Here is a 19,626-nt window from a genome sequence, read left to right as displayed (position 1 = left end):
ACAAGAAAACATTGGGAAAAATCTCCAGGACATTGGTCTGGGCAAAAGTTTCTTGAGCAATACTCTACAAGCACAGGCAACCAAAGAAAAAATGGGCAAATGGGATTACATCAAGTTAAAAAGCTTCTGCACAGCCAAAAAAAACAATCAATGAAGTGAAGAGGCAACCCACACGATGGGAGGAAATATGTGCAAGCTAAACATGTGACAAGGGATTAATAACCAGAATATATAAGGATCTTAAACCACTGTATAAGAAAAAAATTAATAATCCGATTAAAATGGACTAAAGATTTGAATAGACATTTCTCAAAAGAAGACATACAAATGGCAAAAAGGCATATCAAAAGGTACCCAACATCACTGATCATCACATAAATCAGGCAAATCAAAACTATAATGAGATACCAACACATCCCAGTTAAAATGGCTTATATCCAAAAGACAAGCAAAATAGAACCCTCATGCCCTGTTGGGGGGAAGGTTAATTAGTACAAACACTATGGAGAACAGTCTGGTAGTCCCTCTAAAAACTAAAAATATAGCTACCATATGATCCAGCAATTCCACAGCAGGGTATATACACAAAAGAAAGGAAATCAGTATAGTGAAAAAAATATCTGTACTCTCCTACTTTTTGCAGCACTGTTTACAATAGCTGAGATTTGGAAGCAATGTAAGTGTCCATAAACAGATAAATGAATAAAAAAAATTGTGGTACATATACACAAGGGAATACTATTCAGATTAAAAAAAAACAATGAGATGCTGTTATTTGAAACAACATTCATGGAACTGGAGATCATTATGTTAAGTGAAATAAGCCAGGCACAGAAAGACAAACATCACATGCTCTTACTTATTTGTGGGATCTAAATATCAAAATAATTGAACTCATGGGAATAGAGAGTAGAAGAATGGTTATCAGAGGCTGGGAAGTGTAGTAGGGGGATTTGGGGGAGGTGAGAATGGTTAATGGATACAAAAAAATAGAATGACTAAGACATACTACTTGATTGCACAACAGTGACTACAAAATAACTAAAATTGTGCTGTACAACATCATTCAGGACATAGGCACGGGCAAAGATTTTATAATGAACTCACCGAAAGCAATTGCAACAAAAGCAAAAATTGACAAATGGAATCCAATTAAACTAAAGAGCTTTTGCACAGCAAAAGAAACTATCATCAGAGCCAACAGACAATCTACTGGGAGAAAATTTTTGCAATCTATCCATCTGACAAAGGTCTAATATTTAGAGTGTACAAGGAACTTAAACAAATTTACAAGAAAAAACAACCCCAATAAATAGTGGGCTAAAAACATGAACAGAAACTTCTCAAAAGAAGACACTCATGCAGCCAATAAATATATGAAAACAAGTTCAACGCACTGATCATTACAGAAATGCAAATAAAAACTACAGTGAGATATCATATCATGCCAGTCAGAATGGCAATTATTATAAAGTCAGGAAACAACTGATGCTGGGGAGGTTGTGAAGAAAAGGAACATTTTTACACTGTTGGTGGGAATGTAAATCAGTTCAACCATTGTGGAAGATAGTATGGCAATTCTTCAAATATCTAGAAGCAGAAATACCATTTGGCCCAGGAATCTCGCTACTTGGTATATACTCAAAGGATTATAAATCATTCTATTATAAAAATACATGCACACATATGCTCATTGTAGCACCATTCACAATAGCAAAGACGTGGAATCAATGCAAATTATCGTCAATGATAGAATGCCCATCAATGATAAAGAAAATGTGACATATATACTCATGAAATACTATGCAGTCGTGAAAAGCAATAAGATCGTGTTTTTTGTTTGTTTGTTTTTTGTTTTTTTTTTTTTTTTTGCAGTGACGTGAATGGAGCTGGACGCCAATATCCTCAGCAAACTAATGCAGGAGCAGAACACCAAACAATGCATTCAGTCACATGTAAGTGCAAACTGAGCAGTGAGAAGATATGGCCACAGCTGTGGGTAACAACACACATTGGGTCCTGCTGGGGAGGGTTGGGGTAGAGAGAGCATCAGGTACAACAGCTAATGCATGCTGGGCTTCATACTGAGGTGATGGGTTGATCTGTGCAGCAAATCACGATAGCACACGTTTACGTATGGAACAAACCTGTACATCCTGCACATGTACCCTGGAACTTAAAATAAAAGTTGAAGAATAAAAAGTGATAACTAAAAGAGTTTAATTGGATTGTTTGTAACAGAAAGAATAAATACTTGAGGGAATGGATACCCAGTTCTTCATGATGTGATTATTTGACATTCCATGTTTATTTCAAAATATCTCAGGTATCCCACAAATCTATATACCTACTATGAACCCACAAAAATTTGAAATTTAAAAAATAAGAGAATAAGAACTGCTTATATATTATTTTTCTGTTCTTCAGAAAACTGATAAAATTAATTGCTATCTTTATTTCTTGAATAGACATTGCTCTCTTTGCATCTACAGTGAATCATTCCTAAAACATTTTGCAAACCCAGACATCCTCTAAAAAATGCAAAACATTCTACTAGACTGTTAGCCAAATTGATATCACTCTGGATATAACATTTTAAATTTTACTAACATTACATGTGGCTATGTATACCAATTTATCTAATTTATGTGACTTCCTTAAAAATGAGTTATTATTATCTAAATCAAGTGATATCTATTTTTTTCTCCCCTGATTTTGTTGTATGATGGATGACAGTGAGTTACATTTCTTTGGTTTGATGATTAACACTTAGTGGTTTAAAGATGCCCCTCATTTAATATACCACAGAGGATTTTATTAAATGTCACCAGGACAAGTAGTAGGGCAGTTGATAGGAAAAGTCATTTATCGTAGAGAATCATTTCAAAACATAGATAAATAAACATAGACACAGTTATCTATTTTATATATAGATACATAGGGATATATTTTAGTGATCTACAGAAGATATATGTATCTATAGATATATAACATTTTAACTTTTAATACACACAGGTACATTTATTTTACACTTATTTGGTTTGATTTAGACAAAAGATATTTCAAGTAAGTGTACTAATTGATATTTTATATCACAATAAATATACCTTTGAGTTCTTAAATGAATGAATAATTTAACATATTAAGAAAAAATCTGCCTGTACAACAGAAAAGCACAACATTACTAATCATCAGGGAAATGCAACTCAAAACTACAGTGAGTTATCTCTTATCCCAGTTAGAATGGCTATTATCACAAAGACAAACAATAATAAATGTTGGTAAGGATGTGGCAAAAAGGAAACTCTTATACACTGTCAGTGAGAATGTAAATTAGTACAGCCATTATGAAAAATAGTATGAAGGTTTCTCAGAGAACTAAAGATAGAACTACTATATGATCCAGCAATCCTACTACTAGGCATTTATCTAAAGGAGAGAAAACCAGTTTATCAGAGGGATATCTGCTCCCCCATATTTATTATAGCACTAGTCTCAATAGCCAAGATATGGAATCAAACTAAATGTTCATCAATGAATATACGGATTTTTTAAACTGTGGTCTATATACACGATAAAATACTATTTAGACCAAAATAATATAATTCTATCATTTGTAGAAACATGAATGAAACTGGAAGTCATGGTAAGCGAAATAAGCCAGGCACAGATAGAAAAATGTTGCATGTTCTCACTCATATGTGTCAGACAAAAATGTTGACATCATGGGGGTAGAAAGCAGAATGGTGGTTGTTTGAGGGTTTAAAGGATTTGGGATGGGATAGGCATGGAGAGAAGCTGGTTAATGGGTACAAACATACAGTTAGAAGGAAGAAATAAGTTCTAGTGTTTGATAACCGATTATGGTGAATATAGTTCACAGTGATTTATTTTATATTTCAAAATAGCTAGAAGACTTAAAATGATCCAAACACAAACAGTAAATATTTAAGATGATGAATATTATAAATACCCCAATTTGATAATTGCACAGTGTATAATTGTATCAAAATATTACATGTATGCTATAAATATGTATACATATTATGGATTTGTACAAAAACTACACAGAATCTATACAAAATCAAGTAAAATAATAAGTCAAATAATAAAACAAAATAGTCATATTTCTACAGAAATAAATGTATACTTTCATGATTTTAAAATTATAAAATTGTCTTTTTTACAACTGAACAAAATTATTTTAGCATCTTATTTTTTCGTATTATAGTAGAATTTTCTTTTCACAATAAAATTTTCACAAAAATATTATATTTAAATTAATTACATAATTACAATAAAAAACACAAGTAGCATACGCATTTTTGAAAACAACCAAACTAGTCCATTGGTGCAAAAGTGCAGGGATAGAGTAGCCCTGCTAGCATTAGTGGCTCAGTGACCATAATCACTAGGTAATTAGCTTTATATATATAAAGAACTAATTAACTAAAATAATTAATATTTAAATGAATACTAATGTGGAGTGAAGTTGAATAAGTGTTTCTATTATAAAAATGACACCAGTAAGATGACAGAACAAGATGCCTGATACCCTCCACTCCCAATAGAGACACAAACTCAACATTAATACAAGGACCAATTTTCTTTATACAAAATCCAGAAACCAGTTAAGAAGCTTATGTACCTCAGGTGAACGTAAAATCAGCAACATCAGGCTGGGCGTGGTGGCTCATGCCTGTAAGTCTAGCACTTTGGGAGACCAAGGCAGGCAGATTGCTTTAGCCCAGGAGTTCAAGATCAGCCTGGAAAACATGGCAAAAACCCATCTCTACAAAGAAAAAAAAAGCAAAAAAAAAAAAAAAAAAATAGCTGAGCATGGTGGTGTGTGCCTGCAGTTCCAGCTACTTGGGAGGCTGAGGTGGGAGGATCACCTGAGCTTGGGGATGTCCAGGCTACAGGCAGCCGAGATCACACCACTGCATTCCAGACTGAATGACAAAGTGAGACCCTGTCTCAAAAAACAAGCAAACAAACAAAAAAATTAGCAACATCAAAGCCTGTAAAAAATTTGTGATAATCACTTATCATAGTCCCTCCCTCCAACTAAGTGTATCGCAATTAGAGGAAAATTCCTAGCCCATGCCTTTTTCCCAGGAAGGAAAAGAGAAGCCTAACATGTATTTCCAACATTAAGACTTTTTGAAGCATTTCCCAATAAAATGATTTTTGTCTTGCCTGAATCTAAGCATTAACAGTAAGGGTACCAGGTTGATGGCCACTGAGAACAGAGGCCACAGTGTGGAGCGCTCACTTTCCATAGTCCTTCTCCCTGGCTCAGCATGAAACAAGTAGGAGATAACCCCCAACTCCTAACTTCTTCCTGGGAAAGGAAAGGGTTGGTCAAATAATATTCAACATGGGTACCAAGGTTACACAATAGGTAATAGATAGTTTCTTCGACAAATAATGTTGGGATAACTAGATATTCACATGCAAAGGAATATAATTAGACCTATATCTTATACCATGCACAAAAATAAACTCAAAATGAATTAAAGACTTTAATGAAAAACCTGCCTGATTTAAAAAAGAACTTGAAGAAATATTTCTCTAAAATAAGACATACAAATTGCCAACATGTATATAAAATATTCTTGAAACACTAATCATTAGCAAAATGCAAATCAAAACTGCAATGAAATATCGCCTTGCATCTGTTAAGATGAACATTATTTTAAAAAAAATTTCTCCATTGCAATTAGGCCCAGGCACTATGGGTCAACAGCACCTCACCAACAGAGATGGTGCCAGAAGAGGCCCTCAAAAATAATAAGTGGCCATCAGAGTTAACCTCCAGGTCTGTTCTACCAGTGGGAGGCTGACAAACTGTGGGTAGGCACCTGAAAGGGCAAATTCCAGATGAGACTTCCAATTTGTAATTACGCAATGGGTTCTTCTTTCCCATTGCACAGGCAAAGCCAATTCACTGAGACCATGGTCTTGCAGTAAAGAAAGAATTTAATTGCTGCAAGGCCATTCCACGTGGGAGATTGAGTTTTCCTGCAAATCAGTCTCCTCCCAACTTTCTAAATATTAAAATGTTAGTGACATATTATAAACTAAAAATGTTATGTTAATATAAGATATACATGGTAGAAATACGATGCTTAATCCTGATTTTATAACACATACTAGAGTTTTGCCTCTCATAATATGTACAGAAATAATCATACATATATTAGTTTCGGGTACATATCCTTTCATTTTCCCTGGAAGGTTTTGTCCTCCTCAAGCTCCCTCTTCAACTGGAAGAGTTTAGCTTTTATTATATTATGTGATAGAATTTCAAGTAAGGTTCACGTAAGATTACCTTTAAAGAAGAAAACTTATTTTTATATTTTTGAATGATGGAAACTTACTGTATTCTGGTCTTTTTTTTTTTTTAACAGATGAGTGATATGAAGTCCAGAGAGGCTTAGAAATCATTCAAAGTCCCTTAGTTGACAAATTGAGGTTGAACCTCACCTCAGAATCTTCAACTTTTCAAATGTTTTCTATATATGTGATTTCACTTTTTCTGTTGAAACAAAGTTGAACAAAACATTTGGAAAAGTATTTATTGTGACCCTAATGTGTAACAGGGGTTATAAGAGGTAGTCAGAATGATAAGTGAGATATGTACCCGGTCCTCAAAAAGTTCCTACCAACACAGTCTAATGGAGTTTTCTTAGTGTTTCCAAACACATGTGATATGCAAAATTACTTACAACACAATATGAAATATTTATCCATATAGTTTCTGAAATATATACAAAGTGATCTCAGAATAAATAATCATTTCTTCCATAAAAGAAATATTCACGGAATTATTTGAAAAAGAAAGATGACATTTGAGTAGTACACAGATATTTAACACGAAGATTAGGGAAGAAGGCAATTCTGTGCAAAAGAAACATAAATATATGAAGGTGAAGAAAGCTCATAACACAGTGGTGAGAATACACCCAGGGTGCAAGAAGTGGCTGAAGATGAGGTTAGTCAGGTAAGCTGGGAACAGACTGTGATAGGAGGAGCATGCCACTGTGAAGTTGTTGAACATTCTTCTGTAAGGTAATAGCATTGTTTGCTTGTTAGTTTGCTTGTGTTTTACTCTGATAAGGATCAACTTATGGAAATAAAGATGCAGGACTTTAGAGAAGCTCCAGTGCAAATAGCTGCTATAACTAAAGATTAATCTTGAGCAACTTCAGCTTAGTTTTCAAACTTTAGAGTAACATAGAAGTAATGCAGATTGCTGGGCACTATTAGTAAATTCAGTGCTTTAGGATTTATGCCCACAACTGTTGATTTCTTCTTAGAACCCCAGGTGTTTTCCATAGATATAGAAGTCTGAGATTCTCTGTTTAGAGGAGTGATTTTCAAATATCACTATGCCTAAGGATTGTCTGGAAGATATTGGATGACCTCATTCACAAAGAGTGTGATTCTTTACATCTGAAGGGATGCTGGTAACTTGACTTTCTAGCAAATTTCTTGATGCTGATGCTGCTTGTCCCTGAGTTATTCACTCCCTGTCAATACACAACAGATTGGTGCCAGGTTTAAATTTTGTATATGTATCACAATGACAAAAAATAGACCTCCCTAAAAGAAATATAGGACAGAAACAAAATGACCAGGTCTATCAATTTTGTTTTACTATACCATCTAACAAAGAAGAATCTGCAAATAAACTGTCCATCTGTTTAAAAATGAAAAAAGAAAATAGAAAAAAAAACAAAATTTCTGTCAAGAAAAGACAGAAAGCTATTTCTCAATACGGATGAAAATGCAATAATTGGCAGGAATATTTGCTCAAGTAAAACTAGTATCTGACAATGACCTTTAAATTTACAAATTTTCATCACCTTTGAGTTACCTCCTTTCGATCTTCTCTCCCACTACCACACTTATCCTCATTAGCCATGATACTAATAATATTTTTTTCTTCTTTTGATAATTCAGTGATGGGTAAGATAAATATTCTGAATATCTGGCATAGATGCGAAAATATGAAAATCTCTAACACAATAAAAAATATACTGTATTTTGATCAGAAACAAAGAAAATGTTATCAACAATTTTGGCTTACTATGTAAAGAGAAGTTTGACACTGCAGTGGTTAACTCTTGTTTCTTGTGCTTGGAAGCTCCCAAATACACAAAACACCTTTATAAATATAAATACATTCACACAAATGAATTTTCAGACATCCCCATTGCAAGTAATGAATACAATGGTTATATGTTTTGCTTTAACAGTCTCCTCCCTCCCTCCTTTCCCTTCTCGTCATGCCCTTCCCTCCTTCCCTCCCTCCCCTCTATCCCTCTCCCTCCTTCCTTCCTTCTTTTCCTGCTTTCTTTTTCCCTTTCTTCCTTCCCTCCCTCACCTCCCTCCCTCCCTCCTTCCTTCCTTCTTTTCCTTTTTTCCTCCTTTCTTCCTTCCCTCCTTTCTTCTTTCCCTCCCTTCCTTCCCTCCCAACTTCTTGCTCCCTCCCTCCCTTTTTCTTTCTTTCCTTCCTTCCTTCATTCCTTTACTCCTGTTAATAACAGGTTTATAAATAAATATATCTGTACTTATTTATAAACCTGTTATTAATATCTATCTACTTTTTGGATGGATTATTGTACCAAAATTTTTTCTTATACGTGTTCACTTTTTACTAAATTTTCTGAGATAACATTGGTGCCCTGGAGATGAACACTGGCAGTATTACTAAAATAATAAGTATTGAACATTCTAGATGGGTATAACCTCTAGCAATTTCTAAGGGAGGGGTTCACTTTCATTGGCTGTCATTTTAGTCTGGAGTTAGCAGAGAAAAAATGCACACAGCCATCAATTTTGCATGATACACAGGGGATTGTTTAAATGCAAGACACCCGAGAAAAGTTTTTTTTCCTTCTCTCTAATGTAGTTTCTAGATCTACATTCCCGTATAAATTAACTATCTGCCCCCACTTTTTCTTCTTTTGGTTTGTTTTAGCACATGACAGGCAATCTGTTCAGATAAATACCATTGACTCTATAGGGAAAGCTAGTGAGCAGAAGTCGTGTCAAAAGCTGTTACATTCATGTCTGCAGATTTTTCCAAGGCTCATTAGTCCTCCAGGTAAGAGCTAGCACTATTTCTCATCACCTTCTAATCATTAACATATGAGCAAAAACAATCAATTCAAATATGACTTCTAGTAAACAGAGAAAGAAGACAAAATTTAACAAATTATTTATATAAGTTAGAACAACTCTAACAATTGTTATAACTATTGGCAATGGTACTATTAAAAAGAAATAAGAAAAAAGAGATTACGAGCTTTGTTTAATAATCTTCAAAAATTTGTTCCATTGGGAATTGTGGACTGAAGAAAAATGTGTTCTAAGTCATATAAGCAGCTATAGTCAGGGTTTACCTGGGATTGGGAACTTCACACATACAAACATCCTATAAAGTAAGTGTTGTTTTTCTCAATCTATAAATGAGCAAACAAAAACAGTAAGTGCTGTTTTTTCTCAGTCTATAAATGAGCTCAGATGGGTTTAAAGACAAAACAGGTTACACATTCATTCAGCCGGCAAACATTTTTGACTGCCTGTACAGTGCCATGCAGCAGTCTAAATTATGGGAATAATATGTGAAAAAAACACACTAGCATGCATTTGACGGTATGGGGGTGGTGGTGGGGGGCATGAAATAAATGAAGAAAGTAAATAAAGTTTAGTATTTAGATGAAGTTAAGAGATTTGAATAAATAAATAAATAAGAAGAAAATCGAGTTGGTAAGCATCTGGGTGGTCAGGGCAGCCATTATTTATAAGACACCTTTTGAGTAAGGAGGATTTGAGGGAAAGTTAGAAAAATAGAAGATAAAGTTAAAAGGTAATGAGGTCAGCTCATGTAGTGTTTTAGGCCTTTATAATGCTTTATATCTCAATTAAATAAGTGAGGTGATTGGAATGCAAAGTTGTTTGTTCGTTTGTTTGTTTTAAGTAAATTCAGGGGTCACCAGCCTGCTGCATATGGTGTTGGGGGCTGAGCCGCGTGCAGGCCCTTTACTCTGACCTGGACAACACGCCCATCGATACCACCTGGGCGAGCCAGAGAGGCGTGCGGAAGATGATAAAGCTCCTACAATCAAAATACTATTAAAAGGAAGAGGCTAACATCATCTATGAGAAAGTTCAAGTTAAACTCAGCAAGGAATGGTTCATCCTTACAATACATGCATTACTGATCTAAGGACTTCACATTGGGAAAAAGCAATCCAGGAAACAAAAGGTGGTGCAGCCAGTAGAAAATTGGCTGAAGAATGCTACTTCCTTTGGAAATCTACACAATAACAGCACATGACACTAGCAGAAGATGTCAAAGTCATGTTCACTGAACTTTGAAAGGAGGTCCGCCTACTTCTATTAATGAATGGGGACAGACAGATCCAGAGGGAGAAGACTGAGGCTTGTGGCTGTCAGTCCTATTTCGACGCTGTTGTAGGTGGAGAGCAGAGAGAGAGGAGAAGCCAGCACCATCCATGTTTTATTACTGCTGCAATCCTCTCGGAGTACAACCTGGAGATTGAAAGCAGGACTGAAAGCAACAGTCTGAATTGATAAAAATGGAATAGTACCACTGAATTCCCACCCAGTTCCATGTTATATAGTTTCTTCTGTGCTAGAGTTACCTGCTCTCTTACAAAGTATAGACCAACAGTATCTCCGCTTAAAGCACATAAAAGGGCATGATTATGAACGTTAGAGTCAATTTGCAGAGTTTGAACTAAGAAAAGTTAAGGCACTCCACTTACCACGGTCCAATTCTAAGAAAAATTTTATTTATGATTTAGTGACCAATATTTTGAAGGTTTTCCCAACCTGATTGCTTTTAAGTTGTAACAACCAACCATTGACTGGTATTTATATCTGAAAATTCAGATTACATTAATACAAGTCAGTAGTATATTCCAGAAAATTTGAAGAAATATATTATTTGTTAGTCTGTGAATGGAGTTTTTACAAATTATTTTATTAATCTTTTAGTATCTTGCCTCCATGATACCAAGCAGGATCGCTTACACATGGATGCACAAATGTAAGGTTTATCTTCTGGCTTAAAAATAGATATTTATTAAAAATAAATTTTTCTAAAACACAAAGATTTATCAGAGCAACTGAATCTGGTTAACAAGAAATAAATACTAAGTCACATGCCAATCAAGAAATTTCATGGTGAAATTATTTTGCATATTTTAAAAACAGAAACCATATTTTTTGCCTTTAAAAAGCAAATTTATATCCAACAAACATACACATATACACAATGACCTAAGAAAGTGAATCAGAATCTTTTTTTTTTTTTTTTTTTGAAATGGACTCTTGCTTTGTCACCCAGGCTGGAGTGCTGTGGCACCATCTCAGCTCACTGCAACCTCCGCCTCCCAGGTTCAAGTGATTCTCTCGCCTCAACCTCCTGAGTAACTGGGATTGCAGGCAGTCCCCATGATGCCCGGCTAATAATTTTTGTACTTTTTGTAAAGATGGGGTTTCACCATGTTGGCCAGGTTGGTCTTGAATTCCTGGCCTCAGGTGATCCACCAGCCTCGGCCTTCCAAAGTGCTGGGATTACAGGCTTGAGCCACCGCGCCCGGCCCAGAATCTTAATACCTTAGATGTGCGTGATGATAGTGGAGAATTCCATCTATTCTCAAAAGACATTATATCAAATAAATAATATATAACATAAAAATTATTATTTAAATTGAGATTAAATTCTCTAATATGGTAAGTTTATAGGGAAATTGCTTCAGATATGAAAAACATGTGTGTAGCAATGCATGTTCAACTTTTTAGAGTTATATTTTGGGCATCCAAGAATTGATTTGACATACATACATTGAGTAAAAAGAGGAAAAAATAGAAACATGGCTCGGACAATCACAGACTCAGTATGAGTCCCCCACTTCATGTTATGTCCCCACTCTCTCAAGTACGGTAAATGCAATCTTTAGGCAGAATTAATAGAGAAATTGTGTGCAGAATGTGAGAGACAGCAATGCCACTCAATTCTGCTTTCATTACTGGAATACTGCGTTTCAAATTGAGAAATTGAGAAATTACACCTGATTCCCAATCATCAGGATGGAGTTCAGATAGAACATCCAACGTAGGAGAATAATTACTTTATAAATTGAGGACTGACTAAAGGAATTGGAGGAAGAGAAGAGTAAGAATGTAGAACAAGTTTTGAAGTATGTAATAGACTATTCTGAAAAAGGAATAAAACTCACCTTGATTGGCCCTAGGACAAGAATTTGGTCTAATTGGATGTAAGAAGAAGATTTTTCGCTTCTTATGAGGAAGATCATAAATATTGAAGTTACCCAATATAAGGTAGGTTACCCTCATTAATTACCCAGAAACTGAAGATGTTGGACCTGGATTAGCATTTAGGGGAGATGTTGTTAGGACAGAATTTTCAGACTCCAATGTGAACATGCATCACCTGAAGATCTTGTTTAAATGAAGATTCTGAAAACTTATGTGAGAGTAGGTTGTATCATTTTACTTTTTTTTTTTTTTTTTGAGATGGATCTTGCTCTGTTGCACAGGCTGGAGTGCAGTGGCAAGATCTCGCCTCACTGCAACCTCTGCCTGCTGGGTTCAAGCGATTCTCCTGCCTCAGCCTCCTGAGCAGCTGGGATTACAGGTGCATGCCACTAAGTCTGGTTATTTATTTATTTATTTATTTATTTATTTGTATTTTTAGTAGAGACGGGGTTTCACCATGTTAGCCAGGCTGGTTTTGAACTCCTGACCTCAAGTGATTTACCCATCTCGGCCTCCCAAAGTGCTAGGATTACAGGTGTGTGCCACCATGCTCGGCCAATTTTACACTTTTAACAAGCTCCTAGATGATGTCCATGCTGCTGGTTCATTGTCCAAAGTTAGAATAGCAAGTTTGTAGAGCTATTCAATATACTTATTTGTATCTTGAATTAAGAAATATAAATTTTCTTTCAGCCCTGATACTGTATTGTCTAATGTAGGTCTAATATTGTCTAATAGCATCTGAGCATGCTATAAATAAAGCTCCTGTATGATTAAGGATTATCTCTCTTCCTTCTCACCCTGATTTTAAAATGAAAATAGAAAAAGAGTAGCTTTTAACGAGTCAGCCAGTGAAAATGAATTATCTTGTTTAAAGAGGAGGAAATCTCCATCTCAGTATGTATTAGCACACATCCTACATAATTTCTGCCTTTTATATTGAGGTTTATGACTCCCAAAAAAGGTTAATATAAACCTCTTCCTAGTCATGTAGCAGTATTCTTTTATTTTCCATTAGTCCCTATTAAATTCCTTAATATTGTTGGAAGTGAAACCATTTACCAACATATTTGCATCAGAGACATGCTGAATTTTCATATGGATTACAGAAAATTGCATGTGACAGCTGAAAGGTTAAAAATTTTTTTAACACCCAATGTCTTTCACTGAGATTTTTATTTTTTACTTTTATGATCCAACTATAATAAGGACCAATTAAAGCTTCAAACGCTTGGCTATAGATGGCAGCTGACTTGCATAAATCTTCAGGAAAAAATTTCTGGGCACAATATCTCCCTTTAAACATGGAAAAATTTTAAACATTATTTAGTTTGATCATAATTACATATTTGAGTTCCCTCAAGAAAATTAATGTTTGTTCTTTCCTCAATATGATTGATTTTAGTTGTTTATTTTACCTTTATAGAAGGAACATCAAGGAATAAAAAACAAACACTTAAAATAGTTTTCTAAACCTGACAGAGAGTAGACATAACAACCAATTATTTTTTCTTTCTCAGTACTAAGGCTTCAAATAATACTTATTTGAAGCCATTAAGTTTAATAATACTTAATGGAAAAGATTTTATTTCTATAGTGTAATTTTTGACTGTTGGTGCTAGTATAAAAGTTGACAATTCCAGTTAACTTCAAAGAAAAAATCTCTACCATTATTTCCAGAAAGTTAAAAGGAGAAAAATAATCTAAGAAAGATTTTAATTCTGACAGAAGTTTTCAGCATGTCTGCTAATTAATAAGAGCAAAAAGAGAAAGTACATTAACTGGCTTCCTTTCAACTACATACAAATCATGATAAATTGAAGCAAGGAATTAAGCTTTAGGCTCTCTGCTCTGATTAATGAAAATCATTTTCCTACTTTTGATATGCTAAAAAGGATATTTGACTTGGGAGAATGTAAGTGACAGACTTGACTCACCCTGTTGGGAGAAGATAAAACCATATTTCCTATAGGTTCAGATGTCAATCAGTGAAAATAGAATCTTAGTAAATAAATAGTGTTGCATAATCTCATCTATTTATTTGCGTGCTTTAGAAGGATACTGCCACAAAACCACTTTAGGTCACCAATCAGGGACCAGGCCTGTGAATCAGAAGCACACAATAGTCTCTCAAAAACAGAATCTGAAGCAGAAGAGGTTTAAGACTTAATATAAAGCTTGGGAAAATAATTTTCAAAGAAACAAGTGAAAAAAACAGATATTCTGAAAAATGAATAAGACTATATTCATATGGTAATGAATATATATATATACCATATATACATATGGTAATGTGCCACATAATGACATTTTGGCCAACAACGGACCACATATTCAACAGTGGTCCCATAGTATTATAATCTCCTATTTTTACTATATCTTTTTCTATGATAAATACGTTTAGATACAAAAATACTTACCATTGTGTTACAGTTGCTTACAGTAGTCAGTACAGGAACATGCTACTCAAGGATAGCCTAGATGTGTAGTAGGCTATAGCATCAAGGGTTGTGTAAGTACACTCTGTAATGTTCACAAAATGGCAAAAATATCTCACAATACATTTCTCACAATACATCCCCTTCATTAAGTGATGCATGACTGTGTATGCATGTGTTTTTATATATATATATATATATAAACATGAACAGACACATACATTCATCCATATATACATGTATACCTACATGTATACACACACACACAAACACACACACACACACCTGAAATTAAAACATTTGTTTCAAATGTTTACAATGGATAATACCCATCGCACAGCATGCCTGATGTCTGCTTTTATTGCTTAAGATGAACTAAAAGGTAGATACTGCTGTTAAAAAGACACACACACACACATACATGCACACAAATGTGTTTGTGAATAGATAGTAGGAATTATTAACATGTATTTTTAATTAAAAAGTCAAAAAGCAGAATGCAGAGATTGGGCAAGTGTTGGTAAGAGATGCCACTCAAAATATTAAATTATTCAGGGGCAACACAACTTATATTTTTGATCAAAATCCTGTGTTACTTGTGTTTGGATCAAAGACAATAATGACATATTTAAACATCAATTTATTGTTATGTCTCCACTTTATATTTAAAAAGCCTGTTATCTCAAAAATGTTTTCAATTCAGCATTAGCGTGTAATTAATTCATTTTACTCAACGTAACATCCATTGCACAGCATGCCTGATCTCTGCTTTTATTGCTTAGGACTAACTAAAAGGTAGAGACTGCTGTTAAATTGGTGACACTCAGAAGGCAGAATGGCTTATTTTGAACTATACCTAATGCTCAATGCAAATAGCAAAGCCTCCTCTGACCTGGCGCTGGGGAACAACTATATATTGGTTGTTATATAGCTGGTACCAAATACAAGTTGAATATCTATATTAAATAGCTTGAGAAATATGGAGTTTGTAATTTTACACAGGATAAAATATAGGATGATATAAATTTTGTGGCTATTTTTTTCTGCTAGTTATTTATTCTTAAAAATTATAGAACTGAGTTCCTATTTTTACTTCCTCATGGAAACAGCTTGAATTTTGCCTCTTCATCCTTATAAAAAGTAAAAAGATGAACAAAGTAAATAAATCAGTATATTTTATAAAAATCCATAAGAGAAGTGATGTCACAGGGCAAACTGGAAGCACAAAAATTCAAGATGCTCACCAGGTAGATAACAGAGAATTAACACATACCAGAGTAAAAACCTCCAGGAGAATCACCGCCAGGGTAGAAAAGCTTTAACTGTAATTGTCAAATTACTGGAGGAAAGGTTGGACAAGTTTGAGAGTTAAAAACTGTAGAAGGACAGAATCATATTCAAGAGCTTGACCAAGTTCTCACAGTAAATATGGGAGAAAAATTCCCATCTCCTTCTAACAAATGGTAGGAGGAAAGAATCATTTTGATACATGCCAGCATTCCAGTTTCCAACAACTTTCTCATACCCGTCTGAGACCACCTCAGTCTGTACTTCATTGTCCATATCATTATCAGCATTTTTGTCAAAGCTATTCAACCAGTCTCTAGGAAGTTCCAAATTTTCACCTATTTTTCTTTCTTCTTCAGAGCCCTCCAAACTGTTCCAACCACTCCCTGTTACCTAGTTCCAAAGTCACTTCCACATTTTTGGGTATCTTTACAGCCGCACTCCACTCCAAGTACCAGTTTACTGTATTAGTTCATTCTCATGCTGCTATAAGAACATATCCGAGATTGGGTAATTTATAAAGAAAAAGGTTTAATGGACTCACAGATTCATAAGGCTGGGGAGGCCTCACAATCACGGTGGAAGGCAAAGGAGGAGCAAAGGCATGTCTTACATGGTGGCAGGCAAAAGAACATGTGCAGGGGAAATGCTCTTTATAAAACCATCAGATCTCAAGAGAACTCACTGACTATCACGAGAACAGCATGGAGGTAACCTTCCCCATTATTCAATTAACTACCACCAGGTCTTTCTCCTGACATGTGAGGATTATGGGATCTACAATTCAAGGTAAGACTTCAGTGGGGACACAGCCAAACCAAATAAGCCAAAGATATTGGAAATACCAGACAAATGATTGAAAACAAGTATGATTAATATACTAAGTTCCCTAATAAATAAAGAGTATGAAAAAAATAGATGTACAATGTAAGAAGAGAGGTGGAAATACTAGAATACAATGAAAAGAAATACTAGAAATAAAAAACAAAAACAAAACCAAAAAACACTGTAACAGAAATTAAAAATATATACATTTGATGAGCTTATTAGCAACTGGACAGAGGTACATAAAAGCACTATATCCCACATAACACTATACTTATTATTTTCAAGTGTACAAGGAACATTTTCCAGGATGGACCATATGTTACATTATAAACTAAGTCTCAATAAATGTAAGAAGATAGATATTAGGAAAAGTATCTTGTTCAACCACAATGAATAAGGTCAGAAAACAACAACAGAAGTAAAACTGCAAAAATCAATGATATGTGAAAATTAACCCATACACTCTTAAACAATCAATGAATTAAAATAGAAATCAAAGAAAAATGTAAAAGTACTTAGAGATGGCTGAAAACAAAAATACAACATAAAAGTTATGAGATGTAGCAAATCAGTGCTTAGCAGAAATTTATAACCATAAACACCTTAGAAAACAAGAAAGATCCCAAATTAACAATTTAAATTTACAACTTAAAGAACTAGAAAAAGAATAACAAACTACACACAAAGCTAGAAGAAGAAATTAACAAAAACCAGAGCAGAGGTTAATGAATATTAATGAAAACAAAAGTTGATTATTTAAAAATATAAACAAAATTGGCAAATTTTTAGCTAGATAAACCAACAAAAAAGAAAAGTTTCAAATTTCTGAAATCGAAAATGAAAGTAGTGACTAATCCCAATTCTACAGGGATAAAAAGGAATATACTGAAGTACTATAGAAGACAGTTTGCCAAAAACCTGGTTAACCTACATAAACAGACAAATTTCCAGAAGCAAGAAACCTACTTAGATGCGGTGGCTCACGCATATAATCCCAGCACTTTGGGAGGCCGAAGCAAGGGAATCACCTCAGGGCAGGAGTTGGAGACCAGCCTGGCCAACATGGCGAAACCTAGTCTCTACTAAAAATACAAAAATTAGCTGAGTGTGGTGGCGTATGCCTGTAATCCCAGCTACTTGGTAGGCTGAGGCAGGAGAATCGCTTGAACTTGGGAGGCGGAGGTTGCAGTGAGCCAAGATCGTGCCATTGAACTCCAGCCTGGGTGACAGGAGCGAGACTCTGTCTCGAAGAAAAAAAAAAAAAACAAATAAAAAAGAAACCTACTTAGACTAAATTATGATGACATGAAATATAAGTATAGACCTGTAACTGGAAGGAGACTGATTCAATAACAAAAGATCTCACAATAAAGAAAAGCCCTGAATCTGATTACTTCACTGTTGAATTCTCCCAAACATTTAAAAAATACACATCAATCTTTCTCAAAGCCTTCCAAAAAACTGAAGAAAAAGAGAATTTTTTCAAATTTATTTATAAGGTTAGCTTTGTCCTGATACCAAAGCCAAATAAAAGCACTACAAGAAAATAAAAACATAGTCCAATGCCCGTGGTTAATATAAATCCAAAATTATCAAAAAAACTAGCACCTTGTGCTTTCTACAATGTACGTATAGATAAAAGCATCACATTGTACCCTGGAAATATACACAATAATTATTTGCCAATTAAAATAAATAAATAAAATAAAAAACAAATTAAAAAATACGAGCAAACCAAATTCAACATCATATTAACAGGAATATACACCATGACAGTGTGAGATTTGTTCTTAGGATGCAAGAAAGGTTCAAGTTATAAAAATAAATTAATGTAATACACAATATTAACAAGATTTCAAGAAGCTTATTTTAATTAATGCAGAAAAGGTAGTTGGAAAAAATTGACATTCTTTCATAATCAAAACTCTCATCAAATTAGGAATAGAAGGAAACTACCTGAACAAAATAAAAATAATACATAAAAATCGCATAGTGAACATCATACATACTGGTGAATGATTCAAAGGTTTTTCTCTAAGATCAGAGATAAGGCAATAATGCTTATTTTGCTACTTCTATTTAACATAGTATTGGAAGTATTAGCTGAGCAATTTGGCAAGAAAAAGAAATAAAAGGCAACCAAATTGAAAAGAATGGAATAAAATTATTTCTGATATAGTATGTAAAAAAACTATTGAGTATACATACACACATGCAAAAATTATTATAACTAATAAGTGTATTCAGCAAAGTAGCAGGATTCAGTTGCATTTTATACAGTAACAACCAGTAATCTTGAAAAGGAATTTATGATAACAGTTCCATTTACAATAGCATCCAAAAAATAAATTATTTGTAAATTATCTTAACCAATGAACTGAAGATATGCACAATAAAAACTATAAAACATTGCTGAAAGAAATTAATGAAGGCATAAATAATTGGAAACACATCCCATGTTCATGGATTGAGTGACAATAATAAGATGACAATACTACTCAAAGAGATCTACAGTTTCAATGAAATATTTATAAAATTCCCAAAGACATATTCTGCAGAAATGGAAAAGGCATTTCTAAAATTTATGTGGAATCTCAAAGGGCCAAAACTATCTTGAAAAAAAAGTAAAGCTGAAAGACTAACACTTCCTGAATTCAAAACTTACTGAAAGCTAGAGTAATCCAAAAAATGTGGTAACTGCATAAAGACAGACATAGAGATCAATGAAATAGAGTAGAAATCTCAAAAGTAA

At 34.1% G+C, this 19,626-nt stretch overlaps 1 pseudogene; it reads left to right on the top strand.

Moving 5' to 3' along the window:
* Nucleotides 1–1,883: 1,883 nt before the first annotated feature.
* LOC100613089 (N-acylneuraminate-9-phosphatase-like) lies at nt 1,884–10,753 on the top strand (annotated as a pseudogene).
* The last annotated feature ends 8,873 nt before the right edge of the window (nt 10,754–19,626 follow it).

Source organism: Pan troglodytes, chromosome 9 (genome assembly GCF_028858775.2).
Source record: "Pan troglodytes isolate AG18354 chromosome 9, NHGRI_mPanTro3-v2.0_pri, whole genome shotgun sequence".
Taxonomy (NCBI): domain Eukaryota; kingdom Metazoa; phylum Chordata; class Mammalia; order Primates; family Hominidae; genus Pan; species Pan troglodytes.
This window is presented reverse-complemented; position numbering and strand designations above follow the sequence as displayed.